This window comes from Girardinichthys multiradiatus, chromosome 23, assembly GCF_021462225.1.
Source record: "Girardinichthys multiradiatus isolate DD_20200921_A chromosome 23, DD_fGirMul_XY1, whole genome shotgun sequence".
In the NCBI taxonomy this organism is placed as follows: Eukaryota; Metazoa; Chordata; class Actinopteri; order Cyprinodontiformes; family Goodeidae; genus Girardinichthys; species Girardinichthys multiradiatus.
In genome coordinates this window covers 37,793,890-37,811,359 of record NC_061815.1, presented here as the reverse complement: position 1 = coordinate 37,811,359, position 17,470 = coordinate 37,793,890, and the positions used below count along the sequence as shown (strand labels likewise).

The 17,470-nt window shown below is 39.7% G+C and overlaps 1 long non-coding RNA gene across 3 annotated transcripts; it reads right to left on the bottom strand.

The window, feature by feature from the left end:
* Nucleotides 1-1,543: 1,543 nt before the first annotated feature.
* On the bottom strand, nucleotides 1,544-12,845 carry LOC124860886. Of its 3 annotated transcripts, XR_007036482.1 has the most exons (6): nucleotides 12,670-12,845; nucleotides 12,460-12,540; nucleotides 9,722-10,091; nucleotides 8,364-8,491; nucleotides 4,211-4,393; nucleotides 1,544-3,014 (listed from the first exon to the last, which is right to left on the bottom strand). It is a non-coding gene; the product is annotated as an uncharacterized LOC124860886 (long non-coding RNA). The 3 variants fall into 3 exon arrangements; XR_007036483.1 differs by lacking the exons at nucleotides 8,364-8,491; nucleotides 9,722-10,091 and having other exon boundaries at nucleotides 1,546-3,014; XR_007036481.1 differs by lacking the exons at nucleotides 8,364-8,491; nucleotides 9,722-10,091; nucleotides 12,460-12,540; nucleotides 12,670-12,845 and adding an exon at nucleotides 4,916-7,342 and having other exon boundaries at nucleotides 1,547-3,014.
* Nucleotides 12,846-17,470: the final 4,625 nt, after the last annotated feature.

Sequence of the window (17,470 nt, the reverse complement as noted above, 5' to 3'; positions counted from 1 at the left end):
AGAATAATAAGAATACACTCTCATCTTTTCAGGAAGCCTAATTTTTCCTGTCCAGCAGTGAGCTTCCATGCTTTTATATCAGAATCAGCTTTACTGCCAAGTTCGTACATACAAACAAGGAATTTGCCTCCGGTACACTTTGCTCTTTTGTTCTGTTTTTGCATTACAAAATATACAGATTTACAATTTACAATGTACAATATACACATATCTAATAAAAAAGGTACATTTGCAACATCTGTATGCTGTTGTTCTGTACTCTATTGAATGTTCATTAGAGAAACAGCCTGGGGGAAGAAACTGTCTTTGTGGCGGCTGGTTTTAGTGAACAGTGCTCTGTAGCGGCGGCCTGAAGGTAAAGCTCTAAACAGTTTATGTGCAGGGTGTGTGGGGTCTGCAGAGATTTTAGCAACTCTTTTCTTGACCCTAGACCTGTATAAGTCCTGGATGGAGGGAAGGTCAGCCCAGATTATTCTCTCTGCAGTCCTGATTATTCGTTGCAGTCTGGACCTGTCCTGTTTTGTGGATGAGCCAAACAACACTGAGATGGATGAAGATAGGACAGGCTGAATGTGGTAGTGTAGAAGATGACCAGCAGCTCCTGTGGACGTTTGAACTTCTTGAGTTGCCTCAGGAAGTACAGTCTCTGCTGGGCCTTCTTTCGAACAGTGTCTATGTGTGAAGACCATCTCAGGTCCTCAGAGATGGTGGTTCCTAAGAACCTGAAGTGGTCCATAGCCGATAGTGTTGTTGAGGATGGTGAGGGGGGTGTATGGGGGTGGTGTTCTCCGAAAGTCCACCACCATTTCTACAGTCTTGAGTGGGTTGAGTTCAAGGTAGTTCTGACTGCAGCAGTGTGCCAGCCGATCCACCTGCTGTCTGTATGCAGACTCATCACCGTCCTGGATCAGTCCAATGACAGTGGTGTCATCTGCAAACTTAAGGAGTTTCACGGATGAGTCCGATGAGGTGCAGTCATTTGTGTACAGAGAGAAGAGGAGTGGGGATAGAACACACCCCTGTGGGGCACCAGTACTTATTGATCTGTTTCGGGAGAAGATGCTCCCCAGTCCGTAATAAGACTTGAATTAAACCTGATGTGCTGGAAAACACTGTTTGGTGGTCGACTGATATCTGTCAGGTTAAGGTGAACATGATAGAAGTTGGAAAAGACTTTGATTCCCTTGGCGATAAAAAAGAAAAAACAGACCACAGATCTTCGCAGGGGAACAGCACAAGACCCGCTTCTTCTTTTTCTTCTTGTTCAACGGAGGTTGGCAAACAACTTTCAGGTGCATTACCGCCACCAACTGGTAAGGAGTGTAACAGCTTCATCAAGGGTTGTAGTTGCAAAGTTGTAATTTGTAACTTGTATTTTTAACTTCTAAACTTGATGAAACACCTTATGTCACATGTATGTAAAAGTTGACAACAAGGCACAAATACAAATGTTAAATTTATTCATGTTTATTTACTAGCATTTATAAATTTAGACACATATGCATATGTTTTTTTTTTTTTTGACAGTTGTCTTACCCCAGGTAAATACAAATTTATTTTAAATTTATTTTTTACATTTATTTGAAGTAGCCACTAAAATGAGATGAAATGTTAAAATGTATAGCATGATTTCAGGAAGCTACAAAGCTACATTTGTATCTGTCCCTTACATATTCAGGGATTTCTGGACCACCCTATTAGTTCTTCACAGGTTCATCACATTGCAAACTGACTACGAACTAGGAATGATATAATTCCAGCAAGCATGAGATACTTTGAATAACAAACATACAGAAAACCAAGCCTTCTAATGATGCTCAGAGTTGCCCCACACTTGTCATGTTGCAGACATGATCACAAGCACTTTCACATCAAGCCATCTGCAATGCTGCAAACTATCACCCGCTTACTCACAGGGACACAAATTACTTGGAAAAGCCTAATTTATGCAAAAATCTGTTGTGTTGCCTGTAAAGAATGTCATAATTGTGCCTTTGTAAATTTATTTTGAGAAGAGCAAAGCAGTCACAGAACCATTTTCTTCTCCAATTTATTTTCTTCACATTCTTCCCCCACAGTAAACCATTCGCAACCAACTTGTGACTGACTGTAAGAGTGAAATTGCCTCTTACAATTTGGGATGGAATTGCTGGAGGGATGGCCAGAGGGAACTAAATAACAAATGAGAGGACAGGATGAAAGACACTGCTTTAATGCACCACAACTGATTTGATAATAAAACTCGAGTCCATTTCACAGTAAAGCCAATTATGTCCTGGGTGAGTTCTGCCATCGTGAATGATGAGGGTTTTGTTTTTTTTGCCTCACGATCAAATCTGACGCTAATTCGAAACCAGTGTGTAGTCTGTTATTTAACAATGTAATTTAGGAATGCTTTTCTCCATCCAGTTATTGGGTTATTATACAGAATAAGAGAGCAAATGCTAATGATGTCATTACCTCACCAAATTAGAAATTGTCAGGAGTTCTGTCTTCATTGAAAACTTTTATTTTAGCTCTGTGGGTGAATTTTGCATTTCAGATTAGGCCCAAGGATTCCAAGGTGACATGAAGTATAAGTCAATTCTTCACACAAAGGAAGTAATTAATTAGGATGTCAAATTCAGGGAGCATCCTCGCCATCATTTTTCTTCTTAATTGGGGTGTAATTTAGAAATCTGAAAGGTGGCAGATCGCATTTAATAAAGATTGACACCTGTTATTTCTTCCTGCCTTCGCCACCCACCGCTGACTTCAGTTTATTAATGGTCATGTCCTTCTGTAAGGTACAACCGCTTTCTCAGAGCTTGCTGTCAAAAGGGTCATGTCCCGACACCGAGCAGCGATTGGTGGGCTGCTGGGTGCCACCCTTCAGGGCAGAGCTGGATGACAGAACGGGCCTACTCCTGTTCTGGACTGCTCATATCCCGTGAAACAGCTGTCTCTCCCAGAGTGATGACTTCATTTTGACTGCTCCCAATGCCTCCTGAAAGTCTCCGCCATGTTATTGCCCCCTGAAACCAATAACAGCTTTAACATATGTTAGGAGGTCAAATACGGGTGTTTCCACCTTTCACACAGAACATGCTGCCAAGGATCAGACAGCACTAAAAATTGAAGCTGCAGCCTGGTTATTGACGGAAGAATAATTGCTTTCTGCTCTCTAGCTGATCTTAATTGTATTCTAAAAGTGTGAGAGTAATTTAAAACACATAATGTTACTTTAGATTAAAAGGGTTTTATCTGCATTCTGAGTGGGTTTTAGATCTAAAGCCTTAAAACTGGGCATTATATTTTACAAAAGTTAGACAAGTTTTTTGTTGTTTTTTTTTTACAAGTTTTTAACAAGCAGGAAACTACGAGAAAATGCTAACATGCTCAGAAAAAAGTATTAATACCTCTGCAATTTTTCAATCTTCTAATGCTACAAAAACATTTATGTGATAGACCAATACAAAGTAGTGAATATATGCGCAGGGAGAATAATATATTTTTTTTAATTTACAAATACAAATTTCAAAAGTGTGCTCTGCACTTATATTCCTCCCCCTTTACTTCCATAAATAAAATCTAGAGCAACCAATTGAAAGTCAGTTAATTAGCGCACTTCACATACATCCTACCTGATTTTGCACCTAATACTGTAGCTGCTAAATTCTGTCTGTATTTAACTTGGTGTTTTATACTGCATGTCTTTAAAAACAAATATGTATGAACATGAAAGAACAATAAAGGATTCTTTATTCTTTCTGTAATTTAATCTCAGTATAAATAATCAGAGCATTAGAGCGGTTTTATTGTGGAAAACCAGAAACATCTGTGTGGTTCCATCGATGCGCTTGACAAGTATAAGAGGCTACGCAGGCAAGAGGGAGCAGCAGGACAAGCATGTAATTTGTTTGACTTGCAGCCTGAAACAGTTGTCAGGGAGGTCCATGGGGAGCAAATGGTTGGGGGACCCCTATGCTAAAAACTTATCCAATGTAACATTACAGGTGTTGCAGGGATCCACAGAACCGGTAGAATGAAGTATTTTAGTATTGCAGAAATGTGGTGTTTTTGGAAGAGTAGCGAGAAGAACGCCATTGTTGAAAAAAGGCATATTAAGTTATGTTTGCAATTTGACACAAACCATGTAGTGGACCCAGCAAACAGGAAGAAGGAAATGCTCTGCTCAGATGAGACTGAAATAATTTTGTTTATCACATACCTACTCTGTTCTCTTACAGAACTGATCCCCTGTAGAGCTACTTCTCTGTTTCCACAGGTGGGCTCACTCCAGGATATCAGCTTGTCCTGTCCAGATCTCTTCTTGACAGCCGATTAGATCTTAGAAGATTCCTCCCGGCATGTTTTGTGTCTGTCCTCTATCCAACCATATTAAACAGTGTACCTGAAACATAAAGACAATACAATACAGATCTATAATTAAGGTCCTTCAAGGTGCATCTTTTTACTTCTTTGTAATTAGTTCTGTGTATAATATTAGACATCAAAGATTATTGAGCTCTGTTTTCATAAACTAAAACACTTCTGTCTGAACAAGTAAGCTTTGAAAAAAGCTTTTGGCACAAATCTGGGAGTTTCCAAAACAAAGGAACTGAGTCAAAATGTCAGTTGCTTCTTTTAAATAGCTTTAAAATACATACAAATACAATAAAAGCTAAAAATGGGTATTATTTCAGGCTAGTGCTTGGTTATTTTTAGCTCTGACAGCTTTCTGGTCTGGACTGCTGCTAACAATATCAACTACTGTAGCCTAGCAAGTTATCTTGCCGATTAACGTTAGTCTGACTGTGCATTTATACTTAAATTCTAAAGTACTCATATTAAGCAGAGTGAAGTTCTGTTGGTGTTTGTTACTTTATCAAATATATAAGAAACAAACTTGTAAAAACTCTGAAAACGAATGTACCTAGGCTTGTTGTGACATTGGAAACGGCAGAGAGGTGAGCCAACCGAAAAACGCAGACCAAACTGGAGCTCTTACTGTGATTGGTTGAGTCTGTTGTCCTGGCAACGCCCCTCCCCTCACTGCTCCCATGTGTCTGGAGTGTTTAACACAACGCTCAGTGGCGTCTTTCTGCGGGTTGGTGTGGATGAAAACTTTTCTGAAAAACCTCACGTGTGTACGATCTTAATTTTAAAAATGATGTAGGGGAGATATTCGTCTTTTTTAAATACCCTGCTACGTGTGTACAAATTGAGCATGCGCAGCAACAGATTTCAGAAGTTGTGTTCACTGACCTGTATTTATAGTGGGAAAAAGGACACCAGTTAAACAAAATACAAATACGTAAAAAAATATTCGTTTGTGTAAAATATTCCACTGGTGAAACATTTACACACTTCAAATTGGGGATTTTATTGACTTTTAATGTGAAATGGTTGTTTACTGAGAGAGAGGATCCTATGAGTACTTCAGAAAATGTCGATCTACTGGGATTATCTCATAGCTATCTCTTTTAGTTTCAAAGAATGGTCCAAAACCAGATAATATCCAGTGAGCAGCAGTATTTTAGATAGGAAACTGAGGCTACAAAAAGTCGAGCTCACCAAAATCGGACAAATATAGATTTAAAAAGCACTGCCTGGTCCAGTGAGTCTCGGTGTCATCCGTGGCATTCAGACAGTAGGGTCAGAATTTGGTGTAAACACGAAAGCATGACTGTGTCTCACATGGATCGTTTTCCAGGATGGTAGTGGTGTTGTCATGGTGTAGAGGATATTTCTTGACACACTTTGGGCCCCTCAATACCAATGGAATGTCAGTTTATGACCACCAGTGGGATAATGCACCATGTCACAATGCTCAAATCATCTCAAACTGGTTACTTAAATATGCAAAAAGATCCAGTAGCCTCCATAGTAGGCAGATCTGAATCAAATAGTGCCTCTGTGATGCAGGGATGATATGATGGATATGTCAATATAGACCATATTGGCGCAACGCATGGTGCAGAGGTACAGCGTCCACCCCATATACAAAGGCTGTTAGTTATTGACAAAGCCATCCGTGGTTTGGTCCCTGATGTTAGGACCTTTGCTGCACAGAGTGGCAGGTTGCAAATCATTAAGATCTAAACATCTACAAAATCAAAAATAATGCCAATAAAAAATAAATATGCAGGAAACATTTTAGATCTCAACTAATGTCTTCAGCTTCTGCTCCTTTTTCTTCTGCCAGTGAGCTGAAATGTAGAACAACAAAGAAAAATGTGAACGGTTTACAGAAAAAAACACCCCGGCCACCTTGCCCATGTTGTATATAAAACCCTGTTGTTTACTTTCTTTTTGATAAAAACATGCAAAGAGATTAATTTTGCAATGAGAGCATTATAAATTTATTTGTGAAACTAAGACACATATTTGCATGCCTGTGACCAAACATAAACAAGTTCAGTCTCAACAAATCCAGCACGCACACAGCTGCTAAACTAACTAATCTTCATTTAGGAGTAATTCACAGGAAACAGAGCAGTGTTGTCAGCAGCGCCGTCACAGGACAGAGAATCTTAATCAAACCTGAGCTCTGTCAGTTCACTGTTCTCATTTCCTTCACAAAAACACGCTGAATGTGAGGCTGGAGTGTAAATGAAGTGTGTGTGAATGTGTGGTGAGAGTTGCCTGCCTGTAACAAGAGCAATGGCTCCATCAAAGGCAAAACTAAATAATTATTGTTTGTGTGCAGCAGATTGGGCAGCTTGAAAGGGTTAAGCATGAGTGGATTAAAACGCCGGCACACATCCGTTTTCATACTCTAATCCTCTTAGTGCCCACTCATAATACGTTTTTATATCTTTCCTATCTCTCACAGAGGTGAAATATCAGATTAGTTGCCAGGCTTTGACTATATCTTATTACAACCTTATCTAACACTGAGTGGTTGTGAGCTTCCAGATGGGTTGGCACCGTGCTGGCCACTGGCCTCTAGCAGTTTCCTAGGAAAATGATAAATCAGGCAATTTTTTTAATGAGATGTTACTATGGAGTTTAATGTTAGATCTTTGCATCATATTGTTCTTTTGCAGCTTGTTGTGTTTAGTAAGGTTGTATGAACCGCTGCAGGTACAGCAGGAAACATCATAGATGCAGTTGAGGCTTGTCAAAATGAAACAAATCCCTTCTTTTTCCAGCTGGTGATCACTGTCATAAAATTTACCATGAACCCCTTATACTTATTGACTCTGCCAGGCTTAAATTCATTCACACCCATATGCACGCATGTGTGCATGCATCCATGTAATAAAAACCACACCTATAATAAATGCTATAAACAAATAGTCTATCAACCTAAGACCTAAACTCAATTTCACCACCGCCCCCAGCTAAACTAGATCTCATACTGTTTAAATCAATCATTCTGCTGCAAAAGTTAATGAAACATATGAGAACACAGGAGTTAAATCAATGAAAGTGCTTTTTTCAATGGGTCTTTGATGCTATTTAACAGAGATCTATACTTCACAAGTAACTCATATAAGCAGGAAGGAGCACAGTGTCACTAGGCATTCTGGCATGATAAACTAATGACTAACTTGTGCAAAGTTATAGTTATAAATCACTCTTAGACACAGAAGCAAGTAGGTGCAATGAAGTATCTCAACCTATCAGTCTCACTAAGGGTTATGAAGTGCTCCTCTAACTGTGTGCAGCTGGACCAATGCTTAATCAGGTCACCTTTACAGAGAACTTAATTCAAGCTCTGAAAGTAACACCATGCTGAGTCACTCCTCTGTTGTGCAAAAACAGGCATGACCTTCCGCTTCGCAGTGGCCTCTAACTTTATTGGGACTTTCTTAAGGGACCCATAACCTGTCCTACAGTCAGACATTCAGAAATATGGTTGGGGTTTTTTTTGTTACATCCAAGCCATAAAAATTTGGTAAAGTCAAAGAAAACAAACTCGGGATGCATTCCAACACAGCAATGGCATTTATTCCCTACACCAATATACTGACACCTTGTAAATTGAGGAGAACCATAAAGTAGCCATTGAAATTAAATAATAAATGTGTTAAATGACTGGTTAAACTAGATGTCCAATGTCTGGATTCATTTAATTTAATTAAATAAATTGTAATTGTATAAATATTTTGTTCGGCCCAAATCAGAATGTAAAAAGTGTTAGATAAATATGTGGAAGAGCAACGGATGCCTACTGTTAGGTATGTTGGAGGGTCTGTGATGCTGTGGGGCCTCTTCCAAAGAACCTTGGAACATTGTTAGGGAGCATGGTATCATGCATTGTTTGAAAAACATGGTGGTCTCTGTCGGTAAACTGAAAACAGGTTATCATCGAAACTTTCAGCAGCCTAATGATCAAAATAATTTCTGGCAGAATCAACATCGAAAGGGTTTACCGGACATTAAATGAACCTTCTTGCATGGCCATGTCAGTCCCCAGACCCAAATCCAATTGAAAACCTGTGAGGGGAGCAGTAGATAAGGGAGTAGACGAGAAGACCAAGGATTCTGGGTGATGCAGACCCTGGAATGATAAACGAATATAGACAATAGATGGATAGGTGCTCAAAAATAAGTTAACAAATCTGTACCATTCTTAAAAGTATCTTGTCTCACACAAAATCATCCTGAGAGTCACAAATGGCCTATGCACCACACTTTGGACACCTCTGTTAGGCACAATGTGCCACTCATGATTTTTTCAAGAGTAGCTATTTCTTAAAATGCAATATTTTCCCTACTGAAAAAATTTCCTCACAGAAAAGTTGACTTATTCTAAGTTATGCTACTGCAATTAAAGATTAATTTATTTCAAAGGATTTTACACATCTTTACTAGAAATGTTCCAAGACATGTGGCTAGCACTGTACAAATTCACAATTAACCACCATCAGCAGCTGCACCTACCAGTCTCCAGACACGATGATACAATGCAATACAATAAACCGTTCACTTTTAACTCACAGCATTTAGTCTGCCACCTCTGCTTATGTGTATGAAGCAATGCACTTTCATATCAGACAGAGAGGGAAGCAGCTAATCCACGGGTTTATGGTAGGAAAAGTTTTTCCTCTATCCACCAAAAGAAGACCCTCCTTTTGCAGTCCTGTGCAGCCCAGATATCAGTCAAGAGCAAAGGGAGGAAAAGTACACAGATATGCACTGAATGCACATCCTAAGGTCTGTAAAGGGCTGTGTAGGTTCCCAGAGAAACTGTGGAAGGGTTGTTCCACTGTTGTGATTATCGGGCTGAGGTACTGACAGCAATATAAACATGTATTGATGGGGAAGGTTAACAGTGTGGCTGCAGGACAAGCTGGAGGAGGCTGTTTTGCAGCCCCTGTGTTTGAGTAGACTTAATAAGCCGGTCGATGTTAGAAAACAAGGTCCATAAGCTATAGTTGAATTATGTCTGGAGGTTTTTGCTCAAAAAGTATTAAATTAAAAGCCACAGGAGAAAGAAAAAGCTGTAATTTAAGAAACAAGGATACAAATAAATTCAAATTGTTTGACAAGTGAGGAGTGCATTTATCCTGTTTGTCGTGTGTCAAGGATAAACATGAATGTTTGCTGTTAGTCTCTAATGTATAGAAAATCAAAAGCTTTTTTGAATCAGAAAATACCTCCATGCTATGTTATAAAGATCACTTTAAAAGGTCTTCCGCAATAGAGACAGAGAGACAGAAAAATTTAAATACCTTTTTCTAACATTTCAGAGTTACACAGTCAATGGTCAGGTCTGAGGGAGTTTTACCTCCAGTGCTGCCATTCAGAGTTCACTTCCACCGCGCATTGATCCTGAACTCCTTCTTGGAAAACAGCCAGAGCTCAGGGAGCTGGAGGAAAACTGTTAAGCAGAGAATCCAGAGATGTCTCCCTCTGAGAAGAGAACTGCTGACTCCATCTGCATCTCTTAACTTGCAGTGTGCTTATAAATTTAAATACACGGGAGGTTAAGACACAAGAATAAGGAGAAAGAACAACATAGGTGGAATACAAATACCAAAGCTTATAAAAACCCCGGATCATGAAGATTTTTTCAGGGAAGCATAGCATGTGGGCTGGGAACACATCTCCTGGTATCTCCTTCATCCTGTCTCTCTTTCTCTGGCTGCTGGAAGAGGCTATGAGAAAATTGTCCGTGAATGAAACGACTGTTGACACAAAGAGAATTATTTTTTTGCCCTTGCTCCACTGTACGGGCAGTGGATTATGAAATGCTGTGATCCATCCTGAGTCCTCAGGCCACGGTAAACATTAGCTGACACATGGGGAGGAAGGATTCCCCACAGCCTGAGGGCCAGATTGCCTCCTGCCAAAATAAGCTGCACCAAACCACCACATGATAAAACAGATAATGAAGGCAGGAGGTTCTGGAAGGAGCATTTACCTCAATTATTCAGGTAATAACCTTAGCATACCTGCAGGTGGCATTAATTGAAAGTGGACTTAGCTGAAACAAGAACTGAAGATGTCAAACATGAGATTAGCATTTATGAATATAACCTTGGGACTTTTCTGAATGGCTTTCTTCATGATTATCTAACCATTAATCATTAATCAGTGAATTCTAATCAAAGAGTCAAATGTAAGTTACTGGAATATATGCTCACTGGCCACTTTATTAGGTACACCTTACTAATGACAGTGTTGGATCCCCATTTAACTTTAGAACAGATTTTTTCTTCATTACATAGGTTCAATAATGTGTCTTAAACATTCCTGTCAGAGATTCTGGTCCATATTGACATGAAAGCATCACACAGTTGCTGCAGATTCATCAGCCCCACATCCAGGATGAGAATCCCATTTCACCACAACCTGCTTTACTGGATTGAGATCAAGGCACAACTCTGAGTTGGCAAGGAACACGAAGTTCCTTTATGATCCTAACCTATATGTTTAAGGTGAACTGGATGAAGACAGCCGTCAAAGTAGCATGTATGTACAGTCCCTCCAGTTTTTATATTATCAAATTAGGTTTTGTGTTCTGAGATTTTACTCTGCAAACCTTTGCTGTAACAAGGCGTTATTTGAGCTGCTGTTGCCTTTCTATCATCTAGAACCCTGGTCCCCAGAGCCTCTACCCTGCATGTTTTAGGTTTTTCACTACCATGCCACAGACCTGGCTTAAATGAATGGGTGATTAATAGCACTTGATGGCATGCTGAAGCGGTAATGCTATCATTTCAATCAGGTGTGGTGGAGCAGAGACACATCTAAAACATGAAGGACTTTGGGCTCGACCAGGGTTGGGAAACACTGATCTAGAACCTGTCTGCCCATTCTCCTCTGACATCTAACATTAACAGAGCCCTATCGGCCATACAGCTGACGGTAACCTCATTTGAAGAGGTGTACCAAATTAAGTCATCCCTCGAGTAAGTTAGCAACTCTACCTCCGAACCATGCTGTATCATAGTGAAGCACATGAAGAGTGTAAAAGCTTCTCAAATTAAATGTTTGGGCCATTACATGTTTGGGCAATCTTTGACAAGAGGCTCCACTGTTTATATCTATGGTAGTATCCTTCCACCAGTTAATCAGTGCAAACATTAAACATAAGCAACTCATCAAGATCCAACAAGTGGTTTGCTTCCTTCCTAGAGGTAAGCAAGGTTACATTTACTTTAAATAAAACAACAACAGAGAGGAAACCCCCTCTATTGTTTTAATAAAGGTTGAAACTGTATTTGTGAAAATAGGAAATTGCATTGACTTCACTACAGATTAATGCAGTGAGCAACAAGTCTGTGCAAATTAACAAGTGACCTCACACATTATCTCCATTACAAGCTACAAAGAGGATGTGAAAGCAAGTCAACAAGCATCCATTTACTACATTTTTTAAATGTTACACAAATTTCTGAGCCACTGATAAGCAACGGTGTCTACCCCCATTCATTCCTCTACATAAACAGTATCTTTCGAAAACATTCATAACTCAGTGTATTATCTTGGGGTTTTATGTGACAGTTTGGCTTAAAGTAGAACATAGTAGTGAAGAGGAAGGAAAATTATAAATGCTTTTAATTCTTACAAACAAAAATCTAAGACTTTTGCCAGGTTCAGCCTCCCTAACTCAACAACTAGAACCATCTATCACTGCAGTTTTATCTACAAGGTTTTTCAGGTATGTTGCCACATGCTTTGTTCAGTGGCGCCCCCGGAAATATTTTATAGGTGCGGCCACATCGGCTCATTAAAAATCTCAGGGTGGCACATTCGGCTTATGATGATTCTCACGTATTTGTTTACATCTGTACATTACTCACAAACCAGCCACGGTCCTGGGGGCAAGCTTGAAAACTGCATTACAGTCCCGCATTCAGAACATAGCTTTACATTGTCGTGAAAAGCATAATAAAGGCGAATAAACCAGATAACGTGTGCCACGATTACATTCTGAGTCAAAAACCAAACAGGTTTATATGAATCGACATGCAAAGTTCCTCTCAAGTAAACTTATAAACAATATAAAACATGACATACCTTGCTTCACTTGCTAATTTCTGCAAACATACAGTGGGTCTCTCACAGGTGGAATGCAGCAAGCTGGATTCAGCATGAGAGCTAAAATATTATAGTGATGCAAGGTGTAAATATACATATAGACTGTTTGCATCCGTTTCAAAGCGAACATATTAGACCCAGCAACATAACTCGCCATTTTCAGACATAAAAGACACAACTTTGACTCACAAGCTGGATCGGAACTTGCTGTAGCCCTTTGCTTGGCAAACTGTCGTATTCAGATTACTGGGCTCACCCTCCTCATGATATTACATGTTACCGGGTCGATCGCTCAAACGGCAACAATTTAAAGAAGTAGAACAGCGATTCATTACACTACAAGTAGAAACAAGTAACTTAAAACGTTATAAGCAGGACAGAGTTTAACCGTCATTTGATGCTGCATTCACTGGTAATCGGAAAAGGCAGGTGTGTTCGCTGACACATAGACAACTCAGCTTGAGTTGTTAAACCCACACTTTACAACATATAGGGGGGGGGGGGGGGTATTCAGGGGGGCCGTGGCCACCTCTGGCCCCCACTGGCTTTGTGCATTTGGTAAATATTTATCCTTTTTTCTATGCAAAATAGCTCAATCAAATTGGATGGAGCGCATCTGTGGACATCAATTTTATAATCTTGGTACAAACTGGATTTAGGTCTTGTGCCTTTCTTAAACATGATTTAAATCATTGTATTGTAGCTCTGGCTTTGTTTTTGGACACTGTTACAATCCAGTGCTGTAGACCTAACCTTTTAGTTTCTTTTTTGTCTTATGTTTTTGAACATGTTTTACATTTTGAAATGTCAGTGTTGTTCAGGTAATTTAACCAATAGTCAGCTGGAACCGGGTTCTTCCTGTGTGTGCTTGAACTGTCACCTTGTAACAAAAATACTGTGACTGAGACTAAATTCATGACTCTGTGACTCACTTGACACGGCAAAGAAAATTACAAATATGCTGCTGGCTTTTTTTCAAACAGGTATATATTCTGATGAATTAAATCAGTTAAATGGTGATAATTTCTGAACCCTACACCTAACAGCAGCATGCTGTAAAAACCGTATGTGCCAGATTGCTCCCAGAAAGAGTGAGGAAAGGAGGCATTGCCGATTCTTATTGCAGGCTGAGGCTTAGTTCTATTTGGAAAAGATTATAAATGTTAATATGTTTATTTTAAAATATAAAGGGCCTTCACTGGATCAAAAAATTGATGTGTGTGGTGTTAAAATACAATCTGCTTACCCCAGACCACTCTGTACCAAATGCACAATTAGAGTTTGCTAAACAGCGTGATGTGCCTTTCAAGTCCCATCTCCTTAATCGCTCATTGCACAGGGGGATTTGAGTCTCCCAAGGAAGTCAATCCTCCCCTATCCCTGCGTTTTCTGCTGCTAAGATATCTGTAAAAGGAGCCGCCAACCTCCTGTAGCACCTCACGCCACCTTTAACGCCAAAGGCTTTGAAGACAGCTAATTTCCATACTAATTTCTTTCTTTTCTCCCGCCCCTCACTGTAATTCCAGACCAGGAACGAGGTGAGAAGACATGTGTCTCTTGATCTAATGGCGGAGGGCTAATTGCATTCTGGGACACATGCCTGGAATTCAAAATGTTCGACCCAAAATAAAAAAGCATGTTGTGCAGGCGAACCACGCGCAACATGGAGACAATTAATAACTATCCTTCAGGGGAGGAAATGTGGGCTGTCCAAGCCTCCCAGAAGACTGCATGGCTGCTTTCATTGATATCTATGGCCAGATAGAGACAGGCCTGTCATCCCCAGGCAGCTTGACCCCACTGGGACTCCACTGTGACTGGACTGTTATGAGGCCAACTTAGCTGGCCTGCTCCAATCATAGGCGTACAAACAAGCTCCCAACCACCCTGAATGCTAAGCCAGATCAGTCTCGGGGGTGGTTTGTCAGGTTTTGCAGGGATAACATAGCATGAGATTATTTTCTCTCTCCACTGCTCATGCTCACTGACTCTCTCCCTCTATTTCTATCTCTGTGTCTGTTATTTTGAATTCATATCTCTGAGGAGAAGAATGCCTCTTTTGAGACATGCTGACATGCACACACACACACACTCTCATTCATATGCGGCGCAATAAACACAAATGTGTTCTTACACCCACTCACACACGCTCTTACGTCCTATCTACCCGCAGCACAAGCAGCCAAAGCATTCAAGGTCTCCATTTATATGGTTCAGCTGTGAAATTAAGATGAGGTGTTGACAAGCTAATGTTGAAATAACTAGAGCCACTAATTTGCAGCCAACCTTATGGAGCCTGTGTCATCAAATGTTCCTGAGGCCCGGTATTAAGGTGATGAAGTGTAGCATTTTAAACTGGCACAATCATAGGGCAAAGTCCTCATTACCACCAATGCACCAGTGGCACATTATGAAAAGCAATAAACATGACCCTCCCTCAGGCTCCTGCATCTATCACACAGGCGACATATGGGTTCCCACAGGGGTAGCTGTGCTTACTTGCCCTGGGTTTGCTAACAACACTGTCACAGTTAGAGTAAAAACCTGCTTTTTCACCAGCATGAAGTCAACTTTTGTTAGAGTGAGGCTACAATGATCTCGATTAGGCCTTACTGTAAGTAAAATATGTGCATCTGTTGTTCTAGGTGTGTTGGGAAACAAGAGAAAGGCACCATCAGGCAGAGAGGAAGGGGAGAGTGTGTGTATTTGTGTGTGTGCTCGTGTAGAGGGTTGTTGCCATCAGTCAATCTAACCTCGTTGTCTCTCTTTTTTTATACAGTGTACAGCCCATTCAGGCTAGTCAGGATTTAGAGCATTACCATGGCTAAACCAGATACAGCCGCTTAAAACATTTTGGATATTAGATTAGATGGAGAGATTAGAGGAGGAAAAATCCCAACAATATGTTTTCATCTTCCTGACTTGCCAGGTTAAAAATACAAAGCTTTACTGGCCACATTTACTTAAAACTGACAAGTGTCACAGCCCACAGGGGCCTGCAAAAGTGTTCAAAGTTCTTGAGCTTTTCCACAGTTGTCACTTTACCACCACAAACCTCAATGTATTTTCATTGGTTTTTAGGAGATAGACCGATGCAAAGTGGTAAAGAATTGCAAAAAAAGAACAAGGAAAAAAAACAAAAATGGGAAAAAGAAGAGAAAATCAAGAGGGGAAAAAGAGGAGAAAACACAATGGAAGGAAAAGGATGCATGGGTTTAACAAATAAAAATCCAAAAAGTGTGGCGCACATTTAAATGTATCCCCCTTTATTCTAATGAAATACACTCCGACTGCCTGCAAAAGTCACCTATAAGTTTAATAAGAAGTAAACCTGAGCCCATATGTGTCTAATTTAATCTAAGTATAAATACAGCTGTTCTGCAAGCACCATAAAGACCAAGGAGACCAACAAACAAGTCAAGGATAAAGTTGTGAAGAGATTGAAAGCAGGATTAGGTTATAAAACAGTATTTGGTACATACTTTAAACATCTCAGAAAAATTATAATATCATATTCAAAAATGGGAACAGTGAGTATTGCAAAACAGCAAATCTACCAAAATATGGATCAACCTAAAATGACAAAGACAGCATTAATCATCTGTCTGTGGTGTATAACTAACTATCCCTGAACATGTCATGTCACCGTGAAAAATGGCTGTGGCAGTATCGTGCTTTGGGGATGCTTTATATTAGCATGGACCGGGAAGCTGCTCAGTTAATTTGGCCCAATCAAAGCTCAGATAGAAATCCAAAGAAAAATGTGTGTCAAGACCTGAAAATCATTGATCAAATCCCTCTATTCAGTATGGTGAGTTAAGCTATTCTGCAAAGAAGAATGGGCAAAGAAAAATTTCAGCCTCTAGATGTAGAGACACATCCCCAAGACTTGCAGCAAAAGCTGTTCTATGTACTAACTCAGTGGGCCCAGTTATATGTGTTTTGTAACAAGCTTCACATTTTCATCTGTAAAAAGATATTAGAACCATGTATAATTTTCCTTCCACTTCACAAGTACACACTACTCGGTGTTGGTCTATCAGATTAAATCCAAATAAAATACAGTGAAGTTTATGGTTGAGATGTGACAAAAAATGAACAAGATCATGGAGTATTAATATAATGTGTCACAAACTATACAACATGGAGTAAACATGCACTGATTCAAAGGCACAGTGAGAGGAGGTGACAACGCCTACTATCACAGTTCTGCTCCAAGAGGGTGAATAAGGTACATCGACACACTAATTTGTCTTGATGAGAAAGCAGCTGTAAACACCCCCACGGGGGCCGAGAAGATAAGTGCCATGTTGTTCAGATGGTATCAGTTGGCAACAATATCCCACCCAGACACCAAACTGCATTTTCAGGTGTTCCATTCACCATGTTGTGCCTATAAATCAGAGTTGACACTGAATAAACACAACAACACAAAGCTAATTGACCAGACTCCAGGAAAACAGAAACTTGTAGGTTTATGGGTCCATTGTATTGTGTATTCAGTCTTGAGATTATTTATCTTTCTTGTCTTTGTATTTTCAGCATTTTTAAGCTTTTCTTTCTGTCATCTGCTTTTTTTTTTTCTCTTTGGAAGGGGCTCAGGGCGCCTAACAAAGACACCTGATTTTCCACACTAGTGTAATCAGATCAAAAATGAAATTTTGAGCACAGCACTGTGCCTTTGATTACATGCATTGTGTTGTATGCTATAGAAATGTGTAAATGATGTTAAATATCACAGATTTTGCAGTCAACCATTTAAAAACATGCAGCTAAAAACATTTGTAGTCAACGTATCAAACTCGTTCTAAACTGAGCAGCATCAAAGTTGTTTCTTATTTCATTTTTATTTTTGCCTAAAACATTACCACCATAACCTGTCTGATTTCCAAACTCAGAGATGTGTAAATTAACACTTTTCCCACGTCAAACTTTACCATGGAAACATGGAATGAGTTAAAAACGCATGAAATAGGCCTTTTTGCTTATT